Source organism: Montipora capricornis, chromosome 14, assembly GCF_036669925.1.
Source record: "Montipora capricornis isolate CH-2021 chromosome 14, ASM3666992v2, whole genome shotgun sequence".
NCBI classification, from domain to species: Eukaryota; Metazoa; Cnidaria; class Anthozoa; order Scleractinia; family Acroporidae; genus Montipora; species Montipora capricornis.
The window spans coordinates 20,106,237-20,127,299 of record NC_090896.1 but is presented as its reverse complement, the minus strand read 5'-3'; the positions used below and the strand labels follow the sequence as shown (position 1 = coordinate 20,127,299).

The window sequence follows — 21,063 nt, the reverse complement described above, 5'->3', positions numbered from 1 at the left end:
ATGTTAACAGCAAGCACTTCAGAAACTAGAACATACAATAATGGAGACAAAGGACAGCCCTGACGCACGCCACGAGACAAAGGAAAAAACCGAGACAGATAACCATTAACAACTACAGAGCTTTGGACAGCAGAATAGAACAGAACAACCCAACGGACAAAAGATGGGCCAAAACCCATCCTCGACAAAGTAGCACACATAAATGACCAATCCACTCTATCAAAGGCCTTTTCCTGGTCTAAGGAGAGAACGGCAACGGGATGTCAGATTCCGTGGCAAAGGCAACCACATCACGCAAAAGAGCAACATTCTCGCCAATAAACCTGCCAGGAACACCGCAGGTCTGATCCTCACTAACAAACCAGATGGATAACTTTGAGAAGGCGCCCAGCAATAAACACGAGAAGCAAGCTTATAGTCGACGTTGAGAAGGGAGATGGGGCGCCAGTTACGAGCGTCCAACCGATCTCCCTTCTTAAAGATTAAGGATATGAGACCCCGCCGTTGAGACAAAGACATAGAACCAGACAGATAACACGAATTCAAGACCTCCACTAAATCAGACCCAAGGACGTCCCAGAATTTCAAGTTAAAACTCCATGGGAGAGGCCATCGGACCCCGGGGCTTTACGACGAGCCATGCCAACAAGGGCACGATGACACTCCTCAAGAGTCAGAAAGCCCTCACAAAGATCAGCTTGGGCAGATGAAAGGACGAGGGACACATTACTGAGAAGAATATCTTGAGCGGCGGAATCCGTAGGACAGGCAGTAAAAAAAGAGAGGAGTAGAAAGTGGCGAACGAAGAACACAGATCAGAAGGTGTTGAAACAATGGACCCATCAGGGTTCCGAAGCGCAGAAACCCACCGGTCAGCAGACCGTTTCTTCTCTAAACGAAAAAAGTACGCCGATGAGACTTCGCCCTCCTCAACCCATCGGACACACGTGACCGTACTTGGGCACCTTGAGCAGCCCTGATGTCATAGGCGGAAAGCTGTTCAAGGGTGGATCGATAAACACCTAAAACAGACAGGCAACCAGCATCAAGCCGTGCCTTGAGGTGTGCCGCCAACTAGCCAACAAATCGCGTGACCAAGATTCTTTCTGCGACCGGCGCACACAGTAAGATACCGTAATGCCCTTCGATCTTTGCTTTACCGGAATCCCACCACTTGGAAAGAGAGGAAAAACAGAGCTTACAGTCCTTCCAATCGGCCCAAAAGTCAGAAATAAGGCGACAGACCAGTACTCCTCCTCCTCCAGGACTGAGGTATTAAGCTTCCAAAGCCCCGGACCAGGAGGAATAACGTCAGGAACAGTAAGAGAGCAGGACACAGCACAATGGTCTGAAAACGGACACGGAAGAATTTCACAAACAGAGACAGAGACGCAACCCAGACATAAGGGCACCCAATTAGATCTATACGGGAGGAGATAGAGCCATCCGCCTTAGTCCAGGTAAAGGCGGAGGAAGACGGATGGAGGTATCTCCAAATATCAATACAACAGACATCGTCAAAAAGACGACCAAGGGCAACAACACTCTCACGCGAGGTATCACCGACCACGGAGCCCACACGGTCAGCAGCGCGATCAAAGACGGTATTAAAATCGCCGGCGAGGAGGGTGGGAACTGAAGGGTCTAATCGGGAAGAGACCCCGTCCAGGAAGGCATCACGATCAGGGTTACGATTGGGAGCATAAATGCAAGCAACCCTGAACACAGCGCCACGCAAAGAAAACTCACATAACAAAAACCGACCACAACTATCAGAGGAAGAGATTTAACAAGGGACAACACTGGACGAAAACAAAAACATACAACCACAAGGACTTATTAGAGCCGGAGACACCACAACGGAAAGACCAGATGACTGGAAACCAGGACTGACACTCACTGAGGGAGATGCAGTGGGCCTCTTGGAGGCACACTACATCAGGAAACAACAGGCAAGGAATGAAGCCACTGTACAAACCCAGCTCGCTTAGACTGGTCTCGCAGACCGTTGACGTTAATTGAGACAACTGACAGAGCCATAATGGAGTACAGTAAAAGAGTAACTATGTACGTGCTTTGCGTTGGGGGAGGGAAAACGACACATCAGGCAAACCTTCGTGCTTCGCAGACTTGACAGTATCAGCTGAAGCACGAGTCTTCGATTTAGTAGAAGAGGGCGCAGCTCCGCTCTTCTTAGCCACCTTTGTAAGAGCCTTCCGGGAAGGAGTAACAGAAGAGCTATCAGAGGAGGTTCTCAACGGAATCACAACCGCGTTTACGAGGAGTGGATACCTCAACCATTTCCACCTCCAAAGGTTCAACAGATTGGGAGGATGGAGGAAACACCCGAAGAAACAAGACTGTCGGTACCACCACTAGCAAACAGTACCCCTTACGACGCACACCTGTATTCTCAGCCACTTTACATAAAGTGCCACCACTTGGTGGTTTTTAACATTTTGTAATTTTTTAACAGAATCTCAGTACTTTTGGCAGATGCCCGTAAATGCTCACGGCGGACAAGGTGCTCCCAGTCTCATGGCCACGAGATATGGTGGTCCGATTACAATCCGTGCCAAGGAAGGAATGCCCAAAGCCAACCTGAAAGCGAGGCGCACACAACGATCGCTCTTGTACAGTGGGCAGCAGCACCAGCATTGCATGGCACTTGCGTTGACGGCAAGAGGACAAATGCACATTGTGCTTGCTCTGACCTCGTTTTCATTTTCCCTTATAACAAAGTTAATTTTCACGGCAAATTACTTGTCTACGACCATACCACAGGGAAAACACCGGTTCTCGTCCGATCACCGAAGTTAAGCCCTGTCGGGCGGGGTTAGTACTTGGATGGGAGACCGCCTGGGAATACCCCGTGTTGTAGGCTTCCCTTTTTCCTTCTGTACACTTGATTATCTCAAAAAATCTCAGTTTCTTTCAATGAAAGAACATTCCAAACCAGGTTTTTTGAACACAACATGCCAACGATATGTCAAAGATGAGACATACGACAAAAACAAAATAGTTCACACGAGAAAGTGGAACTTGTATTCCCAAGGGAGCGCGTGCGCGCGAGATCTTATCAATCCAACGTTTATGACATGAAACGTATCTTTTCGTGTGAGCAAAGAACAGGATACGACAAGTAAAAAATGCATGCACTGTTATGCATTAGATGGAAGTTAACCTAGCCCGGATGATATGTATACAACGAAGGCTACAACACTACAACATTGATCTTGCGAAAACGTGACTTACGTGACGTAGCGCACTTCAAAGTCTTACTGTTCCCTGCTCAACACGGACAGTACGTATTCAAAGGGCCGATAAGACACTATCCTGACCATGAAAGATTTACTTTTTATGATAACAATCCAATTAACTGATAACATAGAGAAACCACAAAGTGTTGGCCACAGAAATGTAACGCCAACTGATCTGGCGGGTCCTCAGTTACTCAATGCAAAACGGGCTCTCCAGAACGCAACATAACACAACGCAAAAGAAATCTATCGCGATGGAGCAGTACAAACACACATCCACTTACGTTTTCGAAACGATGCACGAGGATAAGAGCTCGACCCGCTGGCATTTTCTTGTCTCACTCGTCTATCGATGGAAATCGATGCGGCTGAAATAAACACGTCGTCTCCCTCTCTGTACGGCCAAGAATGAGAGAAATGAAATCACAGTTTTTCAGTGCACCAAGTACGGAACATTCACCTACAATTTCAGCAGTGGACTTCACAAATACAACTCACCTTCCTTAGTCCTTACACCGCCACCGCATCTCCTTCCCTGCCCTGCCTGAAACGTTACCAACAAACCTTCCCATTAGCCAACTTTGCCACCGGGGTTTGGTGCGGGGACTAGCGCGAACGCAGGTCCCCACTACCAGAAATTATACGCTCGAGTTACCCACATTTGGGGTAATCGCAAGGGTCAACCCAATCGAAGTGCAATGAAAGAGCCTCACCTTGAGAGGACTGCCTCCCTGATCACAGTGCCTCCCGCGTCAGGTAAGTATGCCTTTTCAGCCTCTCCGGGACCGCAAAACGCAACTTGTCTGCGCATACCATGTGGTAATGGAGGTCACGTGCTCCTCGTCCTGTCGTGTCGTGCTGTCCACTCGCTGCTATGCTACCTAGAAAAGAGAAGAGAATGTGAAGGTTGGTTGCTTGGTCACTTTTTCTGCTTTCACTTGATTATTTCTTCCCCAGAGGGAAGTGGGCCACGCTCGGAGGTAGTGCTATACCGAGGCAACCCGTGGCCGGGACGAGGCAAGCCTCTTTTCCACGGCCCAGTTCCAAAAATCAGTTTAATATATGAGCTGCTCGATGAGCAGCGGTATCAGATATTAAGCTGATAAGAACAGATTACTACACTTGATCTTAGCCAAAAGGCCGAGAAGCGATGCCCGTAAATGGCTCACGGCGGACAAGGTGCTCCCAGTCTCATGGCCACGAGATATGGTGGTCCGTTACAATCCGTGCCAAGGAAGGAATGCCCAAAGCCAACCTGAAAGCGAGGCGCACACAACGATCGCTCTTGTACAGTGGGCAGCAGCACCAGCATTGCATGGCACTTGCGTGACGGCAAGAGGACAAATGCACATTGTGCTTGCTCTGACCTCGTTTTCATTTTCCCTTATAACAAAGTTTAATTTTCACGGCAAATTACTTGTCTACGACCATACCACAGGGAAAACACCGGTTCTCGTCCGATCACCGAAGTTAAGCCCTGTCGGGCGGGGTTTAGTACTTGGATGGGAGACCGCCTGGGAATACCCCGTGTTGTAGGCTTCCCTTTTTCTTCTGTACACTTGATTATCTCAAAAAATCTCAGTTTCTTTCAATGAAAGAAAGACACATTCCAAACCAGGTTTTTTGAACACAACATGCCAACGATATGTCAAAGATGAGACATACGACAAAAACAAAATAGTTCACACGAGAAAGTGGAACTTGTATTCCCAAGGGAGCGCGTGCGCGCGAGATCTTATCAATCCAACGTTTATGACATGAAACGTATCTTTTCGTGTGAGCAAAGAACAGGATACGACAAGTAAAAAATGCATGCACTGTTATGCATTAGATGGAAGTTAACCTAGCCCGGATGATATGTATACAACGAAGGCTACAACACTACAACATTGATCTTGCGAAAACGTGACTTACGTGACGTAGCGCACTTCAAAGTCTTACTGTTCCCTGCTCAACACGGACAGTACGTATTCAAAGGGCCGATAAAGACACTATCCTGAACCATGAAAGATTTACTTTTTATGATAACAATCCAATTAACTGATAACATAGAGAAACCACAAAGTGTTGGCACAGAAATGTAACGCCAACTGATCTGGCGGGTCCTCAGTTACTCAATGCAAACGGGGCTCTCCAGAACGCAACATAACACAACGCAAAAGAAATCTATCGCGATGGAGCAGTACAAACACACATCCACTTACGTTTTCGAAACGATGCACGAGGATAAGAGCTCGACCCGCTGGCATTTTCTTGTCTCACTCGTCTATCGATGGAAATCGATGCGGCTGAAATAAACACGTCGTCTCCCTCTCTGTACGGCCAAGAATGAGAGAAATGAAATCACAGTTTTTCAGTGCACCAAGTACGGACATTCACCTACAATTTCAGCAGTGGACTTCACAAATACAACTCACCTTCCTTAGTCCTTACACCGCCACCGCATCTCCTTCCCTGCCCTGCCTGAAACGTTACCAACAAACTTCCCATTAGCCAACTTTGCCACCGGGGTTTGGTGCGGGACTAAGCGCGAACGCAGGTCCCCACTACCAGAAATTATACGCTCGAGTTACCCACATTTGGGGTAATCGCAAGGGTCAACCCCAATCGAAGTGCAATGAAAGAGCCTCACCTTGAGAGGACTGCCTCCCTGATCACCAAGTGCCTCCCGCGTCAGGTAAGTTTTTTTTATGTTTAAGGCGAATGGCAGCCCCCCGGTAGGGTGAGTGCAATGGCTGCCAGACATTCAGACTCATCCATCAACAACAATGGTTCGCCTCAAACGGGGGTGCACCAGCACGTCAAACGTCACCGGGGAATCGAACCCCGCCCCTACAAACAAAAAAAAAAAACAAAACTAACGAAGAAAAGCATTCACGAGACGCCTCGTCCGACTTACACTCGAGAATGGCATTTCCACATCAAACAAACAAACAAGCAAACCAACAGGACGAAGGACTACAGGACAAAACAAAAACAACCGAACTGTGCAGCGGCGAATGGCAGACCTGACAAGGACGCCAGTCAGAAAGACTCATCCTAACAGGAGTAGGTACGCCGCGAGACAGCAACAGCTTGGGGCGACAATGGGACTAGAACTGGGACAGAGAAAAACGACCATTGCAAACAGAGCCGATAATGCCAGACGCACCCCACTGACGATGAAAATAACGTAGACGACGGGGGGACTTGAAACGCTTAAAAAGGAGAGGTAGATTGAACTTGACACGAGAGCGGACCTTTGCGATGACATCGAGAGCACCGGGCGGCACATTACGGAAACGAAAGTCATTCCGAGCGAGCCAGATAAAATACTTACAGACAACCTAGGATGTACACGAAAACACGAGGAACTCGACGGATCTCAGCCGGGTCAAAAACCAAACAGCACGTGACGGCAAACCAAAGAAGGGGACGAAGACGAAAAAACCAAACAATAGAGACTGTAACCATGAAAGAACACTATGAGCAAGAGGGCAGGAGAAAAACAAGTGAGAAGGACATTCAGAGGCAAGACGGCAAAAAGCAAGAAGGGTCGACCGAGTACCCAAAAACCGACAAGGCGATCGGCAGTGTACAACACGCCATGGCGACCTTTCAGTTGAGATCGATCACTGGGCGGTCAAGATTGAAGAAGAACAATTGGGACCAGGTCGAAGGCCAGTAGAGAGTATAGCCATACAAAGGAAAAAACTTGTCAACACAATGGGGAGTCGGACGATCCTCAGACAGCAAAAACAAATAAACAGAATTTGCAGAGATAGAGGAAACAGCAGCAAACATGATGAGGGGACAAAGACGCAATGACAAGGGAGGAACGACGCCGACGGGAAAAGGAACCACCAACCAAACGCCAAGCAGACAGAAGAGCAGAGTAAAACGGGGGGAGGGACTTGGAGGAAAAGGCCTCAGGACGGGACAGAACAACATCAAGAGCAGGGACACCAAAACGAGAATCACACCAAAAGGAAAAGAAATGGACCCAACTACGCGGAGAAAACAGTGAAACGCCGAACCCACTGGACAAGAAGCGCAGAAACCTTAAGACGAAGATCAATGACAGAAAAACCCACCAGCAGATGTAGGCTGAACAACAACAGCACGAGAAACCAGATCGCGTTTGCCCTTCCAAAAAAACCCAAAAACCAATTTACAAAGCTCGGAAGAAACCCAAGGGGGGACATGAATTAGGGAGGCAATGTACCAAAACCCTAGAAAGGGCCAAGGCGTTGATGACGAGAGCTCTCCCGCCGTAGGACAGGGAGCGTTGCCTCCAAGAAGCCAGCACATTCTCCACGGCATCAATCCTAGGACGCCAGTTCACTTCCTCCAAATTCCCAGGCCCAATAAAGACGCCCAGCACTTTGATCTTGGCCGAGGTCCCAGTCCAGGGTGACAGGGGGGTCAGTCCTGCCAGACCACGAACCGAGCCACAATCCCTTGGATTTGGATCCCTGATTAAGCTTAGCACCAGAACCCCTTTCAAAAAGAGCATAAACTTCAAAAATAGCAGCAATGGCAATATCAGACGTGACAATGAGAGAGGTGTCATCGGCGTACTGCGAGATCGGAGACAGGGCCCGCGGGGGCCCGGGGACAGAAAGACCAATGATACGTGGATTGGCACGAATGTTAACAGCAAGCACTTCAGAAACTAGAACATACAATAATGGAGACAAAGGACAGCCCTGACGCACGCCACGAGACAAAGGAAAAAACCGAGACAGATAACCATTAACAACTACAGAGCTTTGGACAGCAGAATAGAACAGAACAACCCAACGGACAAAAGATGGGCCAAAACCCATCCTCGACAAAGTAGCACACATAAATGACCAATCCACTCTATCAAAGGCCTTTTCCTGGTCTAAGGAGAGAACGGCAACGGGATGTCAGATTCCGTGGCAAAGGCAACCACATCACGCAAAAGAGCAACATTCTCGCCAATAAACCTGCCAGGAACACCGCAGGTCTGATCCTCACTAACAAACCAGATGGATAACTTTGAGAAGGCGCCCAGCAATAAACACGAGAAGCAAGCTTATAGTCGACGTTGAGAAGGGAGATGGGGCGCCAGTTACGAGCGTCCAACCGATCTCCCTTCTTAAAGATTAAGGATATGAGACCCCGCCGTTGAGACAAAGACATAGAACCAGACAGATAACACGAATTCAAGACCTCCACTAAATCAGACCCAAGGACGTCCCAGAATTTCAAGTTAAAACTCCATGGGAGAGGCCATCGGACCCCGGGGCTTTACGACGAGCCATGCCAACAAGGGCACGATGACACTCCTCAAGAGTCAGAAAGCCCTCACAAAGATCAGCTTGGGCAGATGAAAGGACGAGGGACACATTACTGAGAAGAATATCTTGAGCGGCGGAATCCGTAGGACAGGCAGTAAAAAAAGAGAGGAGTAGAAAGTGGCGAACGAAGAACACAGATCAGAAGGTGTTGAAACAATGGACCCATCAGGGTTCCGAAGCGCAGAAACCCACCGGTCAGCAGACCGTTTCTTCTCTAAACGAAAAAAGTACGCCGATGAGACTTCGCCCTCCTCAACCCATCGGACACACGTGACCGTACTTGGGCACCTTGAGCAGCCCTGATGTCATAGGCGGAAAGCTGTTCAAGGGTGGATCGATAAACACCTAAAACAGACAGGCAACCAGCATCAAGCCGTGCCTTGAGGTGTGCCGCCAACTAGCCAACAAATCGCGTGACCAAGATTCTTTCTGCGACCGGCGCACACAGTAAGATACCGTAATGCCCTTCGATCTTTGCTTTACCGGAATCCCACCACTTGGAAAGAGAGGAAAAACAGAGCTTACAGTCCTTCCAATCGGCCCAAAAGTCAGAAATAAGGCGACAGACCAGTACTCCTCCTCCTCCAGGACTGAGGTATTAAGCTTCCAAAGCCCCGGACCAGGAGGAATAACGTCAGGAACAGTAAGAGAGCAGGACACAGCACAATGGTCTGAAAACGGACACGGAAGAATTTCACAAACAGAGACAGAGACGCAACCCAGACATAAGGGCACCCAATTAGATCTATACGGGAGGAGATAGAGCCATCCGCCTTAGTCCAGGTAAAGGCGGAGGAAGACGGATGGAGGTATCTCCAAATATCAATACAACAGACATCGTCAAAAAGACGACCAAGGGCAACAACACTCTCACGCGAGGTATCACCGACCACGGAGCCCACACGGTCAGCAGCGCGATCAAAGACGGTATTAAAATCGCCGGCGAGGAGGGTGGGAACTGAAGGGTCTAATCGGGAAGAGACCCCGTCCAGGAAGGCATCACGATCAGGGTTACGATTGGGAGCATAAATGCAAGCAACCCTGAACACAGCGCCACGCAAAGAAAACTCACATAACAAAAACCGACCACAACTATCAGAGGAAGAGATTTAACAAGGGACAACACTGGACGAAAACAAAAACATACAACCACAAGGACTTATTAGAGCCGGAGACACCACAACGGAAAGACCAGATGACTGGAAACCAGGACTGACACTCACTGAGGGAGATGCAGTGGGCCTCTTGGAGGCACACTACATCAGGAAACAACAGGCAAGGAATGAAGCCACTGTACAAACCCAGCTCGCTTAGACTGGTCTCGCAGACCGTTGACGTTAATTGAGACAACTGACAGAGCCATAATGGAGTACAGTAAAAGAGTAACTATGTACGTGCTTTGCGTTGGGGGAGGGAAAACGACACATCAGGCAAACCTTCGTGCTTCGCAGACTTGACAGTATCAGCTGAAGCACGAGTCTTCGATTTAGTAGAAGAGGGCGCAGCTCCGCTCTTCTTAGCCACCTTTGTAAGAGCCTTCCGGGAAGGAGTAACAGAAGAGCTATCAGAGGAGGTTCTCAACGGAATCACAACCGCGTTTACGAGGAGTGGATACCTCAACCATTTCCACCTCCAAAGGTTCAACAGATTGGGAGGATGGAGGAAACACCCGAAGAAACAAGACTGTCGGTACCACCACTAGCAAACAGTACCCCTTACGACGCACACCTGTATTCTCAGCCACTTTACATAAAGTGCCACCACTTGGTGGTTTTTAACATTTTGTAATTTTTTAACAGAATCTCAGTACTTTTGGCAGATGCCCGTAAATGCTCACGGCGGACAAGGTGCTCCCAGTCTCATGGCCACGAGATATGGTGGTCCGATTACAATCCGTGCCAAGGAAGGAATGCCCAAAGCCAACCTGAAAGCGAGGCGCACACAACGATCGCTCTTGTACAGTGGGCAGCAGCACCAGCATTGCATGGCACTTGCGTTGACGGCAAGAGGACAAATGCACATTGTGCTTGCTCTGACCTCGTTTTCATTTTCCCTTATAACAAAGTTAATTTTCACGGCAAATTACTTGTCTACGACCATACCACAGGGAAAACACCGGTTCTCGTCCGATCACCGAAGTTAAGCCCTGTCGGGCGGGGTTAGTACTTGGATGGGAGACCGCCTGGGAATACCCCGTGTTGTAGGCTTCCCTTTTTCCTTCTGTACACTTGATTATCTCAAAAAATCTCAGTTTCTTTCAATGAAAGAACATTCCAAACCAGGTTTTTTGAACACAACATGCCAACGATATGTCAAAGATGAGACATACGACAAAAACAAAATAGTTCACACGAGAAAGTGGAACTTGTATTCCCAAGGGAGCGCGTGCGCGCGAGATCTTATCAATCCAACGTTTATGACATGAAACGTATCTTTTCGTGTGAGCAAAGAACAGGATACGACAAGTAAAAAATGCATGCACTGTTATGCATTAGATGGAAGTTAACCTAGCCCGGATGATATGTATACAACGAAGGCTACAACACTACAACATTGATCTTGCGAAAACGTGACTTACGTGACGTAGCGCACTTCAAAGTCTTACTGTTCCCTGCTCAACACGGACAGTACGTATTCAAAGGGCCGATAAGACACTATCCTGACCATGAAAGATTTACTTTTTATGATAACAATCCAATTAACTGATAACATAGAGAAACCACAAAGTGTTGGCCACAGAAATGTAACGCCAACTGATCTGGCGGGTCCTCAGTTACTCAATGCAAAACGGGCTCTCCAGAACGCAACATAACACAACGCAAAATAAATCTATCGCGATGGAGCAGTACAAACACACATCCACTTACGTTTTCGAAACGATGCACGAGGATAAGAGCTCGACCCGCTGGCATTTTCTTGTCTCACTCGTCTATCGATGGAAATCGATGCGGCTGAAATAAACACGTCGTCTCCCTCTCTGTACGGCCAAGAATGAGAGAAATGAAATCACAGTTTTTCAGTGCACCAAGTACGGAACATTCACCTACAATTTCAGCAGTGGACTTCACAAATACAACTCACCTTCCTTAGTCCTTACACCGCCACCGCATCTCCTTCCCTGCCCTGCCTGAAACGTTACCAACAAACCTTCCCATTAGCCAACTTTGCCACCGGGGTTTGGTGCGGGGACTAGCGCGAACGCAGGTCCCCACTACCAGAAATTATACGCTCGAGTTACCCACATTTGGGGTAATCGCAAGGGTCAACCCAATCGAAGTGCAATGAAAGAGCCTCACCTTGAGAGGACTGCCTCCCTGATCACAGTGCCTCCCGCGTCAGGTAAGTATGCCTTTTCAGCCTCTCCGGGACCGCAAAACGCAACTTGTCTGCGCATACCATGTGGTAATGGAGGTCACGTGCTCCTCGTCCTGTCGTGTCGTGCTGTCCACTCGCTGCTATGCTACCTAGAAAAGAGAAGAGAATGTGAAGGTTGGTTGCTTGGTCACTTTTTCTGCTTTCACTTGATTATTTCTTCCCCAGAGGGAAGTGGGCCACGCTCGGAGGTAGTGCTATACCGAGGCAACCCGTGGCCGGGACGAGGCAAGCCTCTTTTCCACGGCCCAGTTCCAAAAATCAGTTTAATATATGAGCTGCTCGATGAGCAGCGGTATCAGATATTAAGCTGATAAGAACAGATTACTACACTTGATCTTAGCCAAAAGGCCGAGAAGCGATGCCCGTAAATGGCTCACGGCGGACAAGGTGCTCCCAGTCTCATGGCCACGAGATATGGTGGTCCGTTACAATCCGTGCCAAGGAAGGAATGCCCAAAGCCAACCTGAAAGCGAGGCGCACACAACGATCGCTCTTGTACAGTGGGCAGCAGCACCAGCATTGCATGGCACTTGCGTGACGGCAAGAGGACAAATGCACATTGTGCTTGCTCTGACCTCGTTTTCATTTTCCCTTATAACAAAGTTTAATTTTCACGGCAAATTACTTGTCTACGACCATACCACAGGGAAAACACCGGTTCTCGTCCGATCACCGAAGTTAAGCCCTGTCGGGCGGGGTTTAGTACTTGGATGGGAGACCGCCTGGGAATACCCCGTGTTGTAGGCTTCCCTTTTTCTTCTGTACACTTGATTATCTCAAAAAATCTCAGTTTCTTTCAATGAAAGAAAGACACATTCCAAACCAGGTTTTTTGAACACAACATGCCAACGATATGTCAAAGATGAGACATACGACAAAAACAAAATAGTTCACACGAGAAAGTGGAACTTGTATTCCCAAGGGAGCGCGTGCGCGCGAGATCTTATCAATCCAACGTTTATGACATGAAACGTATCTTTTCGTGTGAGCAAAGAACAGGATACGACAAGTAAAAAATGCATGCACTGTTATGCATTAGATGGAAGTTAACCTAGCCCGGATGATATGTATACAACGAAGGCTACAACACTACAACATTGATCTTGCGAAAACGTGACTTACGTGACGTAGCGCACTTCAAAGTCTTACTGTTCCCTGCTCAACACGGACAGTACGTATTCAAAGGGCCGATAAAGACACTATCCTGAACCATGAAAGATTTACTTTTTATGATAACAATCCAATTAACTGATAACATAGAGAAACCACAAAGTGTTGGCACAGAAATGTAACGCCAACTGATCTGGCGGGTCCTCAGTTACTCAATGCAAACGGGGCTCTCCAGAACGCAACATAACACAACGCAAAAGAAATCTATCGCGATGGAGCAGTACAAACACACATCCACTTACGTTTTCGAAACGATGCACGAGGATAAGAGCTCGACCCGCTGGCATTTTCTTGTCTCACTCGTCTATCGATGGAAATCGATGCGGCTGAAATAAACACGTCGTCTCCCTCTCTGTACGGCCAAGAATGAGAGAAATGAAATCACAGTTTTTCAGTGCACCAAGTACGGACATTCACCTACAATTTCAGCAGTGGACTTCACAAATACAACTCACCTTCCTTAGTCCTTACACCGCCACCGCATCTCCTTCCCTGCCCTGCCTGAAACGTTACCAACAAACTTCCCATTAGCCAACTTTGCCACCGGGGTTTGGTGCGGGACTAAGCGCGAACGCAGGTCCCCACTACCAGAAATTATACGCTCGAGTTACCCACATTTGGGGTAATCGCAAGGGTCAACCCCAATCGAAGTGCAATGAAAGAGCCTCACCTTGAGAGGACTGCCTCCCTGATCACCAAGTGCCTCCCGCGTCAGGTAAGTTTTTTTTATGTTTAAGGCGAATGGCAGCCCCCCGGTAGGGTGAGTGCAATGGCTGCCAGACATTCAGACTCATCCATCAACAACAATGGTTCGCCTCAAACGGGGGTGCACCAGCACGTCAAACGTCACCGGGGAATCGAACCCCGCCCCTACAAACAAAAAAAAAAAACAAAACTAACGAAGAAAAGCATTCACGAGACGCCTCGTCCGACTTACACTCGAGAATGGCATTTCCACATCAAACAAACAAACAAGCAAACCAACAGGACGAAGGACTACAGGACAAAACAAAAACAACCGAACTGTGCAGCGGCGAATGGCAGACCTGACAAGGACGCCAGTCAGAAAGACTCATCCTAACAGGAGTAGGTACGCCGCGAGACAGCAACAGCTTGGGGCGACAATGGGACTAGAACTGGGACAGAGAAAAACGACCATTGCAAACAGAGCCGATAATGCCAGACGCACCCCACTGACGATGAAAATAACGTAGACGACGGGGGGACTTGAAACGCTTAAAAAGGAGAGGTAGATTGAACTTGACACGAGAGCGGACCTTTGCGATGACATCGAGAGCACCGGGCGGCACATTACGGAAACGAAAGTCATTCCGAGCGAGCCAGATAAAATACTTACAGACAACCTAGGATGTACACGAAAACACGAGGAACTCGACGGATCTCAGCCGGGTCAAAAACCAAACAGCACGTGACGGCAAACCAAAGAAGGGGACGAAGACGAAAAAACCAAACAATAGAGACTGTAACCATGAAAGAACACTATGAGCAAGAGGGCAGGAGAAAAACAAGTGAGAAGGACATTCAGAGGCAAGACGGCAAAAAGCAAGAAGGGTCGACCGAGTACCCAAAAACCGACAAGGCGATCGGCAGTGTACAACACGCCATGGCGACCTTTCAGTTGAGATCGATCACTGGGCGGTCAAGATTGAAGAAGAACAATTGGGACCAGGTCGAAGGCCAGTAGAGAGTATAGCCATACAAAGGAAAAAACTTGTCAACACAATGGGGAGTCGGACGATCCTCAGACAGCAAAAACAAATAAACAGAATTTGCAGAGATAGAGGAAACAGCAGCAAACATGATGAGGGGACAAAGACGCAATGACAAGGGAGGAACGACGCCGACGGGAAAAGGAACCACCAACCAAACGCCAAGCAGACAGAAGAGCAGAGTAAAACGGGGGGAGGGACTTGGAGGAAAAGGCCTCAGGACGGGACAGAACAACATCAAGAGCAGGGACACCAAAACGAGAATCACACCAAAAGGAAAAGAAATGGACCCAACTACGCGGAGAAAACAGTGAAACGCCGAACCCACTGGACAAGAAGCGCAGAAACCTTAAGACGAAGATCAATGACAGAAAAACCCACCAGCAGATGTAGGCTGAACAACAACAGCACGAGAAACCAGATCGCGTTTGCCCTTCCAAAAAAACCCAAAAACCAATTTACAAAGCTCGGAAGAAACCCAAGGGGGGACATGAATTAGGGAGGCAATGTACCAAAACCCTAGAAAGGGCCAAGGCGTTGATGACGAGAGCTCTCCCGCCGTAGGACAGGGAGCGTTGCCTCCAAGAAGCCAGCACATTCTCCACGGCATCAATCCTAGGACGCCAGTTCACTTCCTCCAAATTCCCAGGCCCAATAAAGACGCCCAGCACTTTGATCTTGGCCGAGGTCCCAGTCCAGGGTGACAGGGGGGTCAGTCCTGCCAGACCACGAACCGAGCCACAATCCCTTGGATTTGGATCCCTGATTAAGCTTAGCACCAGAACCCCTTTCAAAAAGAGCATAAACTTCAAAAATAGCAGCAATGGCAATATCAGACGTGACAATGAGAGAGGTGTCATCGGCGTACTGCGAGATCGGAGACAGGGCCCGCGGGGGCCCGGGGACAGAAAGACCAATGATACGTGGATTGGCACGAATGTTAACAGCAAGCACTTCAGAAACTAGAACATACAATAATGGAGACAAAGGACAGCCCTGACGCACGCCACGAGACAAAGGAAAAAACCGAGACAGATAACCATTAACAACTACAGAGCTTTGGACAGCAGAATAGAACAGAACAACCCAACGGACAAAAGATGGGCCAAAACCCATCCTCGACAAAGTAGCACACATAAATGACCAATCCACTCTATCAAAGGCCTTTTCCTGGTCTAAGGAGAGAACGGCAACGGGATGTCAGATTCCGTGGCAAAGGCAACCACATCACGCAAAAGAGCAACATTCTCGCCAATAAACCTGCCAGGAACACCGCAGGTCTGATCCTCACTAACAAACCAGATGGATAACTTTGAGAAGGCGCCCAGCAATAAACACGAGAAGCAAGCTTATAGTCGACGTTGAGAAGGGAGATGGGGCGCCAGTTACGAGCGTCCAACCGATCTCCCTTCTTAAAGATTAAGGATATGAGACCCCGCCGTTGAGACAAAGACATAGAACCAGACAGATAACACGAATTCAAGACCTCCACTAAATCAGACCCAAGGACGTCCCAGAATTTCAAGTTAAAACTCCATGGGAGAGGCCATCGGACCCCGGGGCTTTACGACGAGCCATGCCAACAAGGGCACGATGACACTCCTCAAGAGTCAGAAAGCCCTCACAAAGATCAGCTTGGGCAGATGAAAGGACGAGGGACACATTACTGAGAAGAATATCTTGAGCGGCGGAATCCGTAGGACAGGCAGTAAAAAAAGAGAGGAGTAGAAAGTGGCGAACGAAGAACACAGATCAGAAGGTGTTGAAACAATGGACCCATCAGGGTTCCGAAGCGCAGAAACCCACCGGTCAGCAGACCGTTTCTTCTCTAAACGAAAAAAGTACGCCGATGAGACTTCGCCCTCCTCAACCCATCGGACACACGTGACCGTACTTGGGCACCTTGAGCAGCCCTGATGTCATAGGCGGAAAGCTGTTCAAGGGTGGATCGATAAACACCTAAAACAGACAGGCAACCAGCATCAAGCCGTGCCTTGAGGTGTGCCGCCAACTAGCCAACAAATCGCGTGACCAAGATTCTTTCTGCGACCGGCGCACACAGTAAGATACCGTAATGCCCTTCGATCTTTGCTTTACCGGAATCCCACCACTTGGAAAGAGAGGAAAAACAGAGCTTACAGTCCTTCCAATCGGCCCAAAAGTCAGAAATAAGGCGACAGACCAGTACTCCTCCTCCTCCAGGACTGAGGTATTAAGCTTCCAAAGCCCCGGACCAGGAGGAATAACGTCAGGAACAGTAAGAGAGCAGGACACAGCACAATGGTCTGAAAACGGACACGGAAGAATTTCACAAACAGAGACAGAGACGCAACCCAGACATAAGGGCACCCAATTAGATCTATACGGGAGGAGATAGAGCCATCCGCCTTAGTCCAGGTAAAGGCGGAGGAAGACGGATGGAGGTATCTCCAAATATCAATACAACAGACATCGTCAAAAAGACGACCAAGGGCAACAACACTCTCACGCGAGGTATCACCGACCACGGAGCCCACACGGTCAGCAGCGCGATCAAAGACGGTATTAAAATCGCCGGCGAGGAGGGTGGGAACTGAAGGGTCTAATCGGGAAGAGACCCCGTCCAGGAAGGCATCACGATCAGGGTTACGATTGGGAGCATAAATGCAAGCAACCCTGAACACAGCGCCACGCAAAGAAAACTCACATAACAAAAACCGACCACAACTATCAGAGGAAGAGATTTAACAAGGGACAACACTGGACGAAAACAAAAACATACAACCACAAGGACTTATTAGAGCCGGAGACACCACAACGGAAAGACCAGATGACTGGAAACCAGGACTGACACTCACTGAGGGAGATGCAGTGGGCCTCTTGGAGGCACACTACATCAGGAAACAACAGGCAAGGAATGAAGCCACTGTACAAACCCAGCTCGCTTAGACTGGTCTCGCAGACCGTTGACGTTAATTGAGACAACTGACAGAGCCATAATGGAGTACAGTAAAAGAGTAACTATGTACGTGCTTTGCGTTGGGGGAGGGAAAACGACACATCAGGCAAACCTTCGTGCTTCGCAGACTTGACAGTATCAGCTGAAGCACGAGTCTTCGATTTAGTAGAAGAGGGCGCAGCTCCGCTCTTCTTAGCCACCTTTGTAAGAGCCTTCCGGGAAGGAGTAACAGAAGAGCTATCAGAGGAGGTTCTCAACGGAATCACAACCGCGTTTACGAGGAGTGGATACCTCAACCATTTCCACCTCCAAAGGTTCAACAGATTGGGAGGATGGAGGAAACACCCGAAGAAACAAGACTGTCGGTACCACCACTAGCAAACAGTACCCCTTACGACGCACACCTGTATTCTCAGCCACTTTACATAAAGTGCCACCACTTGGTGGTTTTTAACATTTTGTAATTTTTTAACAGAATCTCAGTACTTTTGGCAGATGCCCGTAAATGCTCACGGCGGACAAGGTGCTCCCAGTCTCATGGCCACGAGATATGGTGGTCCGATTACAATCCGTGCCAAGGAAGGAATGCCCAAAGCCAACCTGAAAGCGAGGCGCACACAACGATCGCTCTTGTACAGTGGGCAGCAGCACCAGCATTGCATGGCACTTGCGTTGACGGCAAGAGGACAAATGCACATTGTGCTTGCTCTGACCTCGTTTTCATTTTCCCTTATAACAAAGTTAATTTTCACGGCAAATTACTTGTCTACGACCATACCACAGGGAAAACACCGGTTCTCGTCCGATCACCGAAGTTAAGCCCTGTCGGGCGGGGTTAGTACTTGGATGGGAGACCGCCTGGGAATACCCCGTGTTGTAGGCTTCCCTTTTTCCTTCTGTACACTTGATTATCTCAAAAAATCTCAGTTTCTTTCAATGAAAGAACATTCCAAACCAGGTTTTTTGAACACAACATGCCAACGATATGTCAAAGATGAGACATACGACAAAAACAAAATAGTTCACACGAGAAAGTGGAACTTGTATTCCCAAGGGAGCGCGTGCGCGCGAGATCTTATCAATCCAACGTTTATGACATGAAACGTATCTTTTCGTGTGAGCAAAGAACAGGATACGACAAGTAAAAAATGCATGCACTGTTATGCATTAGATGGAAGTTAACCTAGCCCGGATGATATGTATACAACGAAGGCTACAACACTACAACATTGATCTTGCGAAAACGTGACTTACGTGACGTAGCGCACTTCAAAGTCTTACTGTTCCCTGCTCAACACGGACAGTACGTATTCAAAGGGCCGATAAGACACTATCCTGACCATGAAAGATTTACTTTTTATGATAACAATCCAATTAACTGATAACATAGAGAAACCACAAAGTGTTGGCCACAGAAATGTAACGCCAACTGATCTGGCGGGTCCTCAGTTACTCAATGCAAAACGGGCTCTCCAGAACGCAACATAACACAACGCAAAATAAATCTATCGCGATGGAGCAGTACAAACACACATCCACTTACGTTTTCGAAACGATGCACGAGGATAAGAGCTCGACCCGCTGGCATTTTCTTGTCTCACTCGTCTATCGATGGAAATCGATGCGGCTGAAATAAACACGTCGTCTCCCTCTCTGTACGGCCAAGAATGAGAGAAATGAAATCACAGTTTTTCAGTGCACCAAGTACGGAACATTCACCTACAATTTCAGCAGTGGACTTCACAAATACAACTCACCTTCCTTAGTCCTTACACCGCCACCGCATCTCCTTCCCTGCCCTGCCTGAAACGTTACCAACAAACCTTCCCATTAGCCAACTTTGCCACCGGGGTTTGGTGCGGGGACTAGCGCGAACGCAGGTCCCCACTACCAGAAATTATACGCTCGAGTTACCCACATTTGGGGTAATCGCAAGGGTCAACCCAATCGAAGTGCAATGAAAGAGCCTCACCTTGAGAGGACTGCCTCCCTGATCACAGTGCCTCCCGCGTCAGGTAAGTATGCCTTTTCAGCCTCTCCGGGACCGCAAAACGCAACTTGTCTGCGCATACCATGTGGTAATGGAGGTCACGTGCTCCTCGTCCTGTCGTGTCGTGCTGTCCACTCGCTGCTATGCTACCTAGAAAAGAGAAGAGAATGTGAAGGTTGGTTGCTTGGTCACTTTTTCTGCTTTCACTTGATTATTTCTTCCCCAGAGGGAAGTGGGCCACGCTCGGAGGTAGTGCTATACCGAGGCAACCCGTGGCCGGGACGAGGCAAGCCTCTTTTCCACGGCCCAGTTCCAAAAATCAGTTTAATATATGAGCTGCTCGATGAGCAGCGGTATCAGATATTAAGCTGATAAGAACAGATTACTACACTTGATCTTAGCCAAAAGGCCGAGAAGCGATGCCCGTAAATGGCTCACGGCGGACAAGGTGCTCCCAGTCTCATGGCCACGAGATATGGTGGTCCGTTACAATCCGTGCCAAGGAAGGAATGCCCAAAGCCAACCTGAAAGCGAGGCGCACACAACGATCGCTCTTGTACAGTGGGCAGCAGCACCAGCATTGCATGGCACTTGCGTGACGGCAAGAGGACAAATGCACATTGTGCTTGCTCTGACCTCGTTTTCATTTTCCCTTATAACAAAGTTTAATTTTCACGGCAAATTACTTGTCTACGACCATACCACAGGGAAAACACCGGTTCTCGTCCGATCACCGAAGTTAAGCCCTGTCGGGCGGGGTTTAGTACTTGGATGGGAGACCGCCTGGGAATACCCCGTGTTGTAGGCTTCCCTTTTTCTTCTGTACACTTGATTATCTCAAAAAATCTCAGTTTCTTTCAATGAAAGAAAGACACATTCCAAACCAGGTTTTTTGAACACAACATGCCAACGATATGTCAAAGATGAGACATACGACAAAAACAAAATAGTTCACACGAGAAAGTGGAACTTGTATTCCCAAGGGAGCGCGTGCGCGCGAGATCTTATCAATCCAACGTTTATGACATGAAACGTATCTTTTCGTGTGAGCAAAGAACAGGATACGACAAGTAAAAAATGCATGCACTGTTATGCATTAGATGGAAGTTAACCTAGCCCGGATGATATGTATACAACGAAGGCTACAACACTACAACATTGATCTTGCGAAAACGTGACTTACGTGACGTAGCGCACTTCAAAGTCTTACTGTTCCCTGCTCAACACGGACAGTACGTATTCAAAGGGCCGATAAAGACACTATCCTGAACCATGAAAGATTTACTTTTTATGA

The 21,063-nt window shown here is 48.3% G+C and overlaps 14 non-coding genes across 14 annotated transcripts; 6 read left to right on the top strand and 8 right to left on the bottom strand.

Moving 5' to 3' along the window:
* Nucleotides 1–2,765: 2,765 nt before the first annotated feature.
* LOC138033984 (5S ribosomal RNA) lies at nt 2,766–2,884 on the top strand. Its single transcript, XR_011128764.1, has one exon. It is a non-coding gene; the product is annotated as a 5S ribosomal RNA (ribosomal RNA).
* A 976-nt stretch (nt 2,885–3,860) lies between these two features.
* Nucleotides 3,861–4,024, bottom strand: LOC138033920 (U1 spliceosomal RNA). The gene has a single exon (XR_011128704.1). It is a non-coding gene; the product is annotated as a U1 spliceosomal RNA (small nuclear RNA).
* Nucleotides 4,025–4,218: 194 nt separating this feature from the next.
* Nucleotides 4,219–4,412, bottom strand: LOC138033985 (U2 spliceosomal RNA). The gene has a single exon (XR_011128765.1). It is a non-coding gene; the product is annotated as a U2 spliceosomal RNA (small nuclear RNA).
* A 267-nt stretch (nt 4,413–4,679) lies between these two features.
* On the top strand, nt 4,680–4,799 carry LOC138034029 (5S ribosomal RNA). Its single transcript, XR_011128804.1, has one exon. It is a non-coding gene; the product is annotated as a 5S ribosomal RNA (ribosomal RNA).
* A 978-nt stretch (nt 4,800–5,777) lies between these two features.
* LOC138033952 (U1 spliceosomal RNA) lies at nt 5,778–5,945 on the bottom strand. The gene has a single exon (XR_011128734.1). It is a non-coding gene; the product is annotated as a U1 spliceosomal RNA (small nuclear RNA).
* A 4,709-nt stretch (nt 5,946–10,654) lies between these two features.
* LOC138033972 (5S ribosomal RNA) lies at nt 10,655–10,773 on the top strand. Its single transcript, XR_011128753.1, has one exon. It is a non-coding gene; the product is annotated as a 5S ribosomal RNA (ribosomal RNA).
* A 976-nt stretch (nt 10,774–11,749) lies between these two features.
* On the bottom strand, nt 11,750–11,913 carry LOC138033919 (U1 spliceosomal RNA). The gene has a single exon (XR_011128703.1). It is a non-coding gene; the product is annotated as a U1 spliceosomal RNA (small nuclear RNA).
* Nucleotides 11,914–12,107: 194 nt separating this feature from the next.
* On the bottom strand, nt 12,108–12,301 carry LOC138033983 (U2 spliceosomal RNA). Its single transcript, XR_011128763.1, has one exon. It is a non-coding gene; the product is annotated as a U2 spliceosomal RNA (small nuclear RNA).
* A 267-nt stretch (nt 12,302–12,568) lies between these two features.
* Nucleotides 12,569–12,688, top strand: LOC138034028 (5S ribosomal RNA). Its single transcript, XR_011128803.1, has one exon. It is a non-coding gene; the product is annotated as a 5S ribosomal RNA (ribosomal RNA).
* Nucleotides 12,689–13,666: 978 nt separating this feature from the next.
* Nucleotides 13,667–13,834, bottom strand: LOC138033951 (U1 spliceosomal RNA). Its single transcript, XR_011128733.1, has one exon. It is a non-coding gene; the product is annotated as a U1 spliceosomal RNA (small nuclear RNA).
* Nucleotides 13,835–18,543: 4,709 nt separating this feature from the next.
* Nucleotides 18,544–18,662, top strand: LOC138033960 (5S ribosomal RNA). Its single transcript, XR_011128742.1, has one exon. It is a non-coding gene; the product is annotated as a 5S ribosomal RNA (ribosomal RNA).
* A 976-nt stretch (nt 18,663–19,638) lies between these two features.
* LOC138033918 (U1 spliceosomal RNA) lies at nt 19,639–19,802 on the bottom strand. Its single transcript, XR_011128702.1, has one exon. It is a non-coding gene; the product is annotated as a U1 spliceosomal RNA (small nuclear RNA).
* A 194-nt stretch (nt 19,803–19,996) lies between these two features.
* Nucleotides 19,997–20,190, bottom strand: LOC138033982 (U2 spliceosomal RNA). The gene has a single exon (XR_011128762.1). It is a non-coding gene; the product is annotated as a U2 spliceosomal RNA (small nuclear RNA).
* Nucleotides 20,191–20,457: 267 nt separating this feature from the next.
* Nucleotides 20,458–20,577, top strand: LOC138034027 (5S ribosomal RNA). Its single transcript, XR_011128802.1, has one exon. It is a non-coding gene; the product is annotated as a 5S ribosomal RNA (ribosomal RNA).
* Nucleotides 20,578–21,063: the final 486 nt, after the last annotated feature.